Source organism: Harpia harpyja, chromosome 2 (genome assembly GCF_026419915.1).
Source record: "Harpia harpyja isolate bHarHar1 chromosome 2, bHarHar1 primary haplotype, whole genome shotgun sequence".
Classification (NCBI taxonomy): Eukaryota; Metazoa; Chordata; class Aves; order Accipitriformes; family Accipitridae; genus Harpia; species Harpia harpyja.
Genome location: NC_068941.1, coordinates 52,703,180 through 52,715,717, shown reverse-complemented (window position 1 = coordinate 52,715,717; position 12,538 = coordinate 52,703,180). Strand labels below are relative to the sequence as shown.

At 37.9% G+C, this 12,538-nt stretch overlaps 1 protein-coding gene across 16 annotated transcripts in view; it reads right to left on the bottom strand.

The window, feature by feature from the left end:
* TENM3 (teneurin transmembrane protein 3) overlaps positions 1-12,538 on the bottom strand; it is a 641,819-nt gene that overhangs the window by 206,475 nt on the left and 422,806 nt on the right. The gene's annotated exons all lie outside the window — the stretch shown is intronic.

The window sequence follows — 12,538 nt, the reverse complement described above, 5'->3', positions numbered from 1 at the left end:
CAAAGTAGGGAGGGCAGAACATGCCTTTTTTCCCTTTTTTTTTCGTCTAGTGCGCATCCGTTCATACAGAGCTAAAATGCACCTGTTATGTTTAATTGAGTCTTACGTACTTCCTCCTAGGAGATCTGTTCATCATGAAGAAGAAAGGTACTCTTATTGGCATTTGATCCACTAGCATTTCATATATACAACATTGCTTGAAATGAAAAAATAATCTAGTAATATAGTAAGTACCCACCAGTTCAATGTACAGCATTTGTTACGAGCCAAAGTTTAAACAGTCTTCAGCATAAATACTAGTACTACAAATTTTATATTTACTATGACAGGGTTTCCAGGCTTGCATTTGATTTTTAAAAAAAGCTTTATCATGATGTAACAGAAGTAGTCCAAATATAAAAATTAATTTTGTACAATTAGAAAAAGCAACAAACGTACCGAAGATGGGTAATTATTGATTTTTAGAACATCTGTGTCACAAAATCATCTTTTGCACTAAAGGAGATTTAGGTATTTTGCAAACAGCATAATATTATTGCTTCCCTAAGCTTCTTTGTGTTTCACTTAGGCATGATAATTTATTTTGAATGTAATATCTGTCTTTAAAACTATGGTCTATGAACATTATTAGAAACAGCACTATTAGCATGTCTAGAGATCGCTGTATTCCAGCAGAATGCAACTGATTGAACAGAAATCAATAAAGGTATTTAATGACCTCACGAGAAAAATAAGTGATCCTCACACCCTTAATGGATTAATGTCACTTATGTGCAACACATCACATAATGCTGACACAGAGCCACTCAAAGCAGTGTCGCTTTTCATATGAGTGCGTTAAAACCTTATCAAAGGGAAATTGTGTTTTAATGCTATTTCAGATGTCATTTTTGAGAGGATTTTTGCAATCCCATTTCATAAAGCAGAAAGCATGATCTGAATTGTTATAAGTAGCTTTTGTCACAGGTACATGTACTAGGTCACCCTCTGAAGATGGCTGGTGAATTGAAATCCTGAACACAGGAGGATAACACTTTGAAACATTACTCAAACAACTTGTTTACTGTTGGCTTTTGTCTCTGAATACACCTTTATCTATATATCTGAATCTTTAATTAATTACCAACAGCATACTTTGCTAGGGAAGGGAAACTACTCACAGTCAGTCCTACAGCATGAGCACAGCTCCCCAGTACGCTACCTGAGAATCAAAATGGGAGGAGGGAGATAATCTAAATGACAGAGTACTATGTCATTAAATGAATGCTTGCCTCTAAGCCACCAAGACTATGACCAGATACCTTAAGAATATGGGTATCCATCTGCTCATCTTCAATACACTGCTTTTGTATCCCATTTTACATCTATTCACCGAAAAGCAACTGTGGGTCACAGCAAACTGTTCCATGCTCTCATTCCTTTATTTTCACTTGAATAGACTAAATTCAGAAATATGCAGTATCTACTAGGTATCTCTTTAGTGACATGAAGGCTCCTTTTTCGAAAAGGAGCAAGTCAAATTCAAGATGTCAGCATGCATTGTCTAAGCAGGTTTTGCCATCACCAGGCTGCATTTACAATTCCATTGGAGTAAACCCAACGGTAACTGAGGGGTGCTGATGTTTGACTTTCTTGTTCTATTTGCCACATTATCTACCATAATTTTATGCTCAACATGAAGAAACATGAAAGAACATAAAAAAAAGGAAAAAAAAATCTTTTTCCTAAAGATAATTTGGTCCCAGCTTTCATATGCAGTTCTCACCTGAAGAAATAGGAAAAAAACCCTGCATTCAGATAAAACAAGGAAGCAAATGCAAAAGCTTTTTCTGACTTGGACATTTCCTTATTCCTCCCTGAAGGATATGAAAACTCCTCCAGTAAATGTAGCATCATAATTGGCTATAATTGACTCCATCCTTCAATTTTTATGGCAATCTATAAAATATGGATTATTTTGTCAACTGGGAGACAATTTTGTGACACCACACTGTTCATCTCGTTACAGTGATCTCAGCTGCACTTGATATCATTTGTTACCCCTCAGACTAACTTATTTGTGCTGTAATCCTGGACCTCTCTACATTAAATCCACTGCACACTAGTTAGCTATGAAACATTTTAAGCACTACGAAAAGGAATTACTCGATGAAGATCATTGTAATAGGGGATAAGAGTAACAATGATATGGTAGCAGGTGAAGGACAGCCATCGTATTCGGGCAAGCAAGCTCTGTTCCAATACGTCAGTGTACTTCACACTATACTGTCATTAGTCCATCTCACAACTTACTGCACGTGAATCAGAAGGGATGGGGGACAAAAAAATAATTAAAGGTTTAACTGCTTTGCTGCTGTTTTTCTATTACACCTGCTGTTCTACTGCATTTGCAACATTTTAATGCACACTGGTAACACTCTGGCTGCACAGACTCTTACCACATCATGGTAGTTTTGCAGCAGTCTGGTCACAAAAATGAGCGCTGAATGGGAATGACTGCATCTGGCCACTTCTATTAGCTGAATAAATGCAAACACCTCACAAAGATATTGGCTTCACAGTCAGAATGACAGAATTGGCTTCTCTTTCTTTCCCTATGTCTTCCAATAATTATTTTTATTTATACACCTCTCTTTATGTGCTGCAACACTTCAATTGAAAACTAAGGTAAGTAGAAGGAAGATAAAAACTAAAACCTAAAAAAAATCCAAGTACTGATAGGCACAAAACTGCAGCAAATGATTGATAGAAACCCTGATGTAATCCTGTCCATAGCAACAGTTTAATTATGAGCATCTTGGCAGTAAGCCTGCTCTATGTGTTGATTTTCCCCAGCAGAGAATGCCATACAATCCATCTTGTGTTACGTGCTACACGACTACATGGAGAGGCCAATCAAAGGGTAACAAGGAACAGAGAAGTTGTAGTAAATTACTGGGGGGATACAGGAATGAGTATGTTGGCCATAAGTAATTTCACTCCTGAGGATAAGCAAGCCTGAGAAAAAGGGGAGGTAAAAAAAATACGAGGCGGGTACTACCCACAACAAAGTAGTACTATAGTCCTTAATTACAGTGATTACAGCATACAACATGAATACTCCTCTCTGATGAATGACATGAATTCCTGGTACCCATCTTAGAGTGCCCCTCTCAAATGCTCGTTCCCAGGATCACAACTGTGTTGTCACCAGCACTGATGGGATCAGAGAAGGACCCTACCATGCTAGGCAAGCAGGTCCCCCACCAGGGACACAAGGCTCACGCACTGCGGCTACATTAGACATTGTAAAGCCAACAGGAGCGGATCTGCTGTGTGGAGCAGCTGCTGCCGAGAACCCGATAGCCACGTGATTTGTATTTTAAGGGTTTCGCTTCGGGCTAGTTCCAGCATAGTCCCGTGGGCAGGAGCACGTGCGCAGCCGAGGACGGGAAGAGCACTTCTGGAGCATGTTTTCCAGCTTAGCGCTGCCCAGACGGCATCAGAGCATGTGCTCTGACACCGCTCCATGAGACAAACTGCAGTATGGTAAGCTAGGAGATCTGCTGAAAGGCCATACTCCCGACCCACACTGAAACACATATATAACAGGCACATCATAGGGGAGGTATAACATCATCACTGAGGTGCAAAGTTCACTCCAGCGAACTAGAGGGCAAGGAAGCAATTGGTGGCAACTTTGTAATAAGGGTGTAAGGGGCAGGGGCCTGAAGAGGAAAAGGCAGCACTTCAGGCTTCGGAGGTTTTTAATAAATGGTGAAATCTGACTGTGACTGTTTCTCAATATACTTGCAGGTAATTTCCAGACAGAAACAAAAAAATATAATAGAATCATATTTTATAATTAACCTTACTTCCAATTTCTATGTTGGAAAGTGTTAAAACAATCCACAACCAAGTTATGATGCAATGAATGAACTCTATTCAACAAAATGAATACAACAACATATTTCAGTCTATATGCAACTGCAATCTACAGTGTTTATTTACACAAAAATGTCCCTTAAATTCCAGACCTACTTTTTTTAAGGAACATCTAGGAAAAATCTCTCTGAAATATTGAAGCAGCAGTTTAAGAGTATAATATCTGCTCTTTACTTTAAGGAAGCATTCTGGTAATTTTAAAGTGTGTGAACAAAGGTTTTGTGAAATCCTGTTAGGCTATTACATGTGGTAAGAAAACCATCAATCATTTCTGCAGCCTGGTGTCCACATTTGCAACTTAACTCAATAAAGACTGGTTTTAGTTTCTATTAAGGTATGAATATTTTAGGTATGTAACCACATAAATCAGTGAGAATACTCATATATGTATATACATGGATCATACCATGTATATGCTTCTTTGAAGAATGCACTGAAAACAATTAAGGAATTTGAAATAATGGCACTCTAAAAACAAGCTTCCTGAAGTTTATAGAAATTACAAAAGACACTCAAATCAAACACATAATTTTGAACTTTTAAGAGTTAAACTTATGCTACACAACTGTTGTTCCACTCTACATTTTTTTATTTGCAGATGTATGACTATTTCCATCTCCAAGACACTGTGGCTGCATCACAACATGAAAACAACTTTTTTTTTTTTTTTTTAAATACCAAATGTATGGGCATGCTCTACTTACTGTGCATTAACTGTCTGAGAAATTGCTTTTAATCACAAAGTGTTAGAATCTAGGAGACTCTGCTTTACCTTCACTAGCTCTTCCTCATTAAAATTTACTTAAAATACTGAAGAAAAGGGATTTTTTTTTTTTTTGTGGGTACAAGCTAATGTTCAGTTCATTACATTATAAGAATCTATTAAATCACAGAACTAAAATTGGATTAGTTATTTAAGCTTTGAAAGCCTAAGATACTCATCTACGTTCTTCCAGATATGGTCATTTTTAGCTCTGAATTCAGGTCTCATATTTCAGCTCAGAGCACTCAAGAGATACTCTGGTTTTCTAAACAACGATGTATTAAGAAATGCCTGTACTTGAAGTTCTTTTGTAAATCATCTCATTTTTTTCAGCACCAAAAATTTTAGTTTGCCAACAACAAAAAATGTATTGTTTGATCATCTCTTTACTGTAGAGATTGTCTCATAATGAACACATCATCTTCTAAAATACCTATGTTACTGTACTGATCAAATGATTACCTGAATAAAACACCCAGCTGATTACATTGAATAGTCAGTTAACTATTTACTCAACAGTTAGAGAATACAATAAAAGAAAAACCCACAGGAACTCCGAGTAAAGATACTTTGTAAAGACATTAATTAAAGCTAGAGTAATATGAACAGTTACATCACTCCTCAGTAAGTTCACCCTGGTATTTCCACACAAAGGTCACTTGCAAAATCTTCAGAAAAAGAGAAAAATGACATATCACTGTGTCACACCAGGATTTGTGGGAGTGAAGGAAAATGGGAGTCTGCTCTCAGGCACATGGAAACACATAGCACATACAGTGCTTTGATGCAGGTCTTTTAGATGCACTTCTTATTTGTGAACGAGAACTTTTAACTAAAAGACTGCCTGTGCTTTGTAAAAAACATTGTATTTGGAAATGCTTAATGGCAGCTACGACACAGAGGACAAAGAATTTTTGCAACTAACAAAATAATTCTGAAGTCCCAATGCAATTGCAAATTAAACAAATATATATTTTTAATGAGCCAAGAACTGAATTAACAATTACAGAATACCTGAAAGATCTTAATGACTACTAAATCTGACACTGAAGTTTGTGGCCATTTAATCTTTTATTACTTTTGGTGCCTTACTTTAGATCAAAGCACACAAATCTGGATGAAAGTATTTTTGCCCTAAGATCTGTATCACAACTATTTTTCTCTAATTGAAAACCTAAATACCCGCCCCCCCCCCCCCGAGATGACTACATATCAAATCTTAGAAAGGATGATTTGCCATTTAAGAATTCTTAGCTATCGGAAAAGGTAGCAAACATCTTCTGGTTCAGAATAGTTATTTTGGCCAATCTCCCACCGGGCAGAGTTGGGAAGCTGAGATACAAGCCTTGTGGAGGACATTCAGCAATATTCAGCCTGGAGACACGCTCCTGATAATCTTTGCTGAAGTCAGAGACACAATTGTCCAGTTACCAACCGCGTACCTACATGGAAACAGTGGCTCAAAGTACAAAGGCAGCTCAGTGAGAAAAAAGGTGCTACTCCACGTAAAGAACTGCAGTGAAATCTGGTGACATTTTCTTTAACAAAAAACCCCCAACCAACCAACACAAAATTAAAAAGCCCTATGTACTAGTAACTCCTAGTGCTTAGGTTTTATTCATTGATGTATTTAGAGTCCAATAGCCTCTTTCTCCAAAGTCTCAGAGACCAAAGGGAGCATGCAGAAGATGTTTCACTTTCTACCGAAGCAGTGGAGAAGACTTAAAGCTTGGGAGGGTTTCCTGAGTGACTGTCACCCACCGTACACTTCTGATTACTTTTGATTAAAAGGTTGAGCAGTATCATAGCTCAAGTAAGCAGGAGACAATTGTAGTAGCTGACAGATGAACACTGATTCAAAACTAACCTGCAAGACACCTCTCAAACCACATTAATTAAGTCTGACAGTGAATACGGACCTTCTTATTAGGAATGCACAATGAACACACCCAGCTATGGGCTTCGCTTATTTCACCCTGCCACCACAGGCAACACTTTCCTGGGCAACTTTGGGTTTACAAGATTAATCCTTTAGAAAAATAAATAATTTTATTTTAAGTGTATTTTGGCACAGAGCACAGCTGAGATTCTGAATGAAAAAAAGTTATTTCAGACCACTACTGTAAAGAAAGCTTTGCACAGTTATTTACATGTACTTGAATTAAATATTAAAATGGAGGCCAATGTTCTCAACGGGGTACAGTTGTCTGAACTTTCTCTGATCATTTCTACAGTACAGAGGACTGCAGCACAAACAGAAAAAAAAGCTATCCGAGGGAGCCAGTATATTTCTACAATTCAACAAAATGCCAAACGTGCAAAACAGTAGCTTGCATCCTGGGATCAGTTTAACTACCTCACTGCAGTACTGAGCACAGGCTATTAAGCCTTGCTTCTGATTATCTTAGGCACTGTAGTGAGCTCACATGGATGCATTACGTTTGATCTGGGCAGGAGCTTGGGTACCTCTACACAAAATCCTTTGTGGATTAAACAAACACATATTTGGATCTACTCACAGTAGCAGTATCTGAAGAAGCAGCACCAAAACATATGTGTTCCAAGATTTATAAATGAAACTAGCTAAATTAAGGTAACAATCCTACAATAAAACAGACAAATTAATAAAATTAATTAAAAAAAATCAAACCAGAGTAATGGAATTATTTAGTTTACTGCAATTATTGCATTAAATAAGCAAGTATTTTCTTATAAGAACTAATAATATTAGAGACTTGGACCTTGTTTAGACACTAGCCCCTAAATGAGAGGGTATCATAAAGCTCTGCGTGAACTGAAATTGTGTTCCAGCAAACCAGTGAACATGAAAGCATCAGCTCATCTCCATTCTAAAACAAGTACTTAGATTGAGGGTCTCATGGCAATTATGGAAGCCTGCTAAAAATACATCCGATTAGATAATAAGCTTTTCTTCCTCCCCTTCACAATCAGATATGGATAAAATAAGCCATTCCTGCTCTCCTTCAAGATATTCCATCTTACTACTTTTAAATTCAAATACAAATTTGAAACGCAAACCTCCTATTTGAAAAATACATGTCTGGGATATGTTGGGCAGAAAAGACATTTTATAGGCTACAAACTATTATATTGGAACTGTGCTCAGAAAAAAAAAAAACCTCATCCGAGTCTGGCTCTGCACATTCCTACACTAGATCATACCGTCAAATAGGGAAAATGCTAAAGGAGATACGGATATCCATTAAAAATACTAAAAGGAAACAAACTTAAACAGTATAGTACTTAAGCGGTATGCTTGTTGCTATTTCTGAATTTTAATTATGCTTCTGGAAGTTGGTATATTTGACAAGATTAGGCATTGATTTTTTTGGCTGCATTAATATCAATGGAGCATTGGTTTTTTTAAACCACACGCTTATTTGCCAGATATCTATCCACTCGAGAAAGCAAAGGAAGCACAAGCCTTTTAGCAATCCTGGTTTACCATATGACCAGACAAGAAAGCAAAGCTTGGGAAAAAAAAAAAAAAAAAAAAAAAAGGATTACTTTCTTTTTCTTCATCAGGCTACAAAGTGAGCTTGCCTGCTTTTGCTCATTCATCTCCCTTAGTCCAGCAAGCCAGAAAACGACAGTTGACTTTCAAGGCCTCGTTAGTTTGGATTGACCATCTTAGGTAGAGTATAGTCTGAAAATACTTTGTGTTTTAGACGTTTACAGTCCATTCAACAGAAGCCAACATAAGTTCTTCAAAGGTTTAACAAATTATTCTTAAAAAAAAGTCCAACTGAAAAAAAACCAAACAAACTTTCCAAACTATAAGTCAGGCACGAAACTAGGAAAAAGACTGGAAAGAAGCAGCCTCAAAAGCAGTACTGCCTCAGTCACAAGCAAAATAATTCTTCCTCTGTTCCGCAGACAGACTTGAGGTCCCATTTTATATATAAACACATCCCATATTCCAGTCAGCAGCTCAACTGTTAACAAAATTTCTTAACACAATAATCAGGGTAAAAATATTGGATAATCAGAGTAAAACTATATTGCTCTCAGAAATCATGAGTTTGATTTCTGTTTTCATACATAAGCCTACCTGCTTCACCTTAGCTCACATGCTCAGAGATCCCGTTTGAGCTCACACAGATTATCTTCTTCTAACCAGGTAAGTGTAGCTTTGTTCACAAGACCGGATAACAGCTTTTTCTAACTTAAAAAAAGGAAAAAGGAGTCCTGGGGGATGTGGGTGTGAAGCACAAAGAAAATGAAAAAAATACAGTGAACAAAAATGTAAAAAAAAAAAAATCACAAACAGCATAATTTTAACTTGGTTTGTTTCTGTGTTGATTTTCATTAATATAACTAATACTCTAAGTCTTCTAACTGTGGCTCGATCCCACATTTTCTTCCATGTGGGCAGATCTGTGTGCCTGTAGGGAACACCATTTAATTCAGTGGGTTACACAAGGCTGTAGCCATTTGCAGATGTGCTGCTTACATTCTTTTTCCTTCCTCTTTGTCAATGCATTTAAAAAAAAATAATAAGAAATTGCAACACAAAAGAAAACCCCTCCTGTCTCCCCCTCCCCAAGCCCACCACCCCTGCCTGTTTTAAAGCTGGGCATTATGAACTTTCCACATACTTCCTGCAAGCCATGTGCCAAAGATCTGGATTTGCAAGGAGTCGCAAACCATGTGCAGCACTAGGGAAAACTCTCAATCACTGCTCTTGTGAAAAGGTATAGTGCATTTTAAGGATTTTGTATTTTGAAAGCAGTGGTAATTATTCCAGATTTAAATCAGTAGCCTTGGTCTGTAACCCTTCATTCTGACAGTTTTGGCTTTGCTGCGAAGCTCATTGCTTTCTTTACTTTTCTCTGACAAATAAGTACAGCCTACAGTCTGAAAAATAATTTTTTTTAAATTTAGAAAAAACTTACATGCATGAGAAAAATACTGTTAGACACAACCATTTCATTGTCATTAAAATCCCAGAAGCAATAAGCCATATAGACAGGGGTTTGGTTAAATTAAAGAGACATAGACGCAGGTCCAGATAGGCCTGCTTCCTTTTCTTTTTTCTCTTTTTTCTTTTTAATGCAACATAGTTACCACACTAGCTTCTAACAACACAGATTTGAAGATCTTTATGGCAGTTACCAAAACTGAAAACAAAGGTTCAGGTTAGCTAAGTTACCCCAGTTCAATCAGCTCTGCCTACAGCCTTGAGTGGAAAAGGCAGAGACGTGTCTTGTTAAACTGAAAAACAACTTCCTCTTTAACACAGTTGACAAAAAAGCCAGGTATTAAAACAAAGCACGCAGCCTATACTTTTAGAAAAAATAACATAGTTTACATTTATCTACCTGTAACATCATTATTTTCAATACTGAACAATATTGTGCAAGTGGGGGGAAAAAAAAAAAAAAAAAAAAGTCAGTCAGTCTGGACCAGTTTCAGCCTCAACTCAGTCTGACACCGGTTCCTGCAGCTCCACTCAGCAGCTCAGGTGCACAGCAATTCAGGCTGATGCCACTATGCTAGGACCGCTCCCCAAAGCCACAACAAGCCAGCGGCCTGCAGCCATACCATAACCCTGTCAGACAATACCAATATTGGATAAGGTGACTGTTACTGCAGCCTCAGTAAACGATAACATGTGCTGATGGGCACCACTAAAAGCTTGAATATGAAATTGCCCTAGTACCCTCTCTTCAGAGGGGAGAGTAGCTTTGGTGGAAAGAAATACCTTTTCATCTTTTCCCCACTCTTTTCTTCTTCCTTCAGTAAAACAGAATTTAAATAAATAGTCTGACGTGTTTTATCTGAAAGTATGGAAAACACTTTTGTTTTTAAACATGCATGTTTTGATACACAGAAGGAAATTATGCAATGTTATCCTCCAATTTATAATTCCCCCACAAAATATCAAAATGATTCTCTACATGGATGCAAACACCAACAGAAATTTTGCTTCAGCCTTTGGAACTCAGTCTAGTGTGACTTCTCTAAGCACAGATTTAAGTATTACAAAGGGAGACACTCTAGCTGACAAGTATATGACATGAATGGATCAGAATCCTCTTCTCCACCTCAGCATTTAGGCGTGGTTTCTGAAGGCAACATGCAAGTGTACACCTCTCACATAATACCACCTTGTTAAAGGTAATCTGCAACAGCCAGGTAAGAAGGGATTGCTTTTTGCTTCAATAAAGTCCAAAGGAAAGATGTGAGAATTGATGCTAAAACTATGTCACATGCTTTAAGAACAGACATTTTACTTTAGCTCCATTTAGTATAATTTTATGCCACTGCATTTAGAGCACTTAAGATAACAGAATAAAAAGAAATGGGGGAGCAAAGTGGAGGGAGGGAAGGAGGAAACCCAATTATCAAGTTTCAATTATGCAACAACATTAAACATCTTGGGGTTTGGGTTTTTTTTTTTTCTTTTCCTCAGAGTATGCATCCATTTCTGTGCCAATCAACCCAACATCACATATTCTGAAACAGTATTTTGTAAATCTGTAGCTGTGGACAGCACGTATTTTGAAATGCCATTATACTTAAAAAATGTCTGTGGCATTGTAATACTCCTATCTTGGTTTTTGCACCAAACCCCTCTTTGCAAAAGGGATGTAAAAGTCCTGAACACTATACTTAAAGGCTCCTTAATTTTGGAGGAGACACTTCACTTGTAAAGCTTTCTGGAGACACTACAAAGCTGTGCACTCCGAAGCATTTCCTCTGTGATCAGTTTGAAATATCTCAGAAATATTCCTATCTGCCCATTTAAAATATATTGATTCCAAATGTAATCTAACCATCATTAGAAGTTATTTTATATAGTTTAAATCTAAACAAAGCATTTCAAAATTATCTTTGGGAAATGTTTCCAATGAATCAGAATGAAACTGGGGTTTTTTGTATTACGAGTCATGAAAATTTTGAGGACTTTATTTTGTCCTGATTTGGAATGGGAATATTCCTCCTGAAACATTAAAGCTGTTTTTTCTTTAGTTCTAGTCAGAATATTTATGCAGATTATTTCTGTTGCCTGATGAGCATGCAACATACTTCAAATTGTAATGAAGAAGGGGAAAATGAGCCATGGCATAGTCTGCTTAGAAGTATATACCTCACCTACACAGTTAAATCATCTGCCTATACACCTGGTAGGACTGGGACTCAGGCAAGAGCTATAAAAACTTGTATATGCTTACAATGGGAATTTCTGTGCCTCAGTGCAGGAATGGTACCCCAAAAAACCCCTACCTTAAGTGCCTGAGAACTCGCAGAGATCCAAGTTTTCACTAGCAAAACTGCAAGAGCTTCTTTAATTCTGCTACTGAATAGCTTAGCATTATCTTATCTTACTCTCAGTGAATATATTGCATCTCCAGGCCATTCGCTACCCACAAATGAGACTGGCCAAAATCCCTTGAGGCTCTTGAGTTGTAAGAAAGCTCTGACTGCCTAAGGCCATCGTCAGATGCGTTGCCCTGGATGCATCTGAGTGGGGTGAAGAGGTTATTGCTCCCAGCTGCTCGTCACTGGGGGGAGGGGAACATCACCCCTCAGCATCACAACCACACACTCATTTCCTAGCCCCCGATGTCAAAATGACAGGCTAAAAAGGCTTTGTTATCGGAAATGCGTGAGGGAATGGGGACTATCTGGACAGGCCAGGTTAGGGAGCAGCTACCTGGGCAGTTAGCTGGCACACGCGGTGGGAAGGCTAGGACAAGCAGCTGGCAGCAGAAACCCTTTACGCGACTCAGCTGCTGCCAGCCGGGCTTGTCTGACTGCAACCCTCCCTCGCCAACGACAGAGTTCAGCACAATTCCCTGTTCCTTCAAATCAGCACCAGGAGAG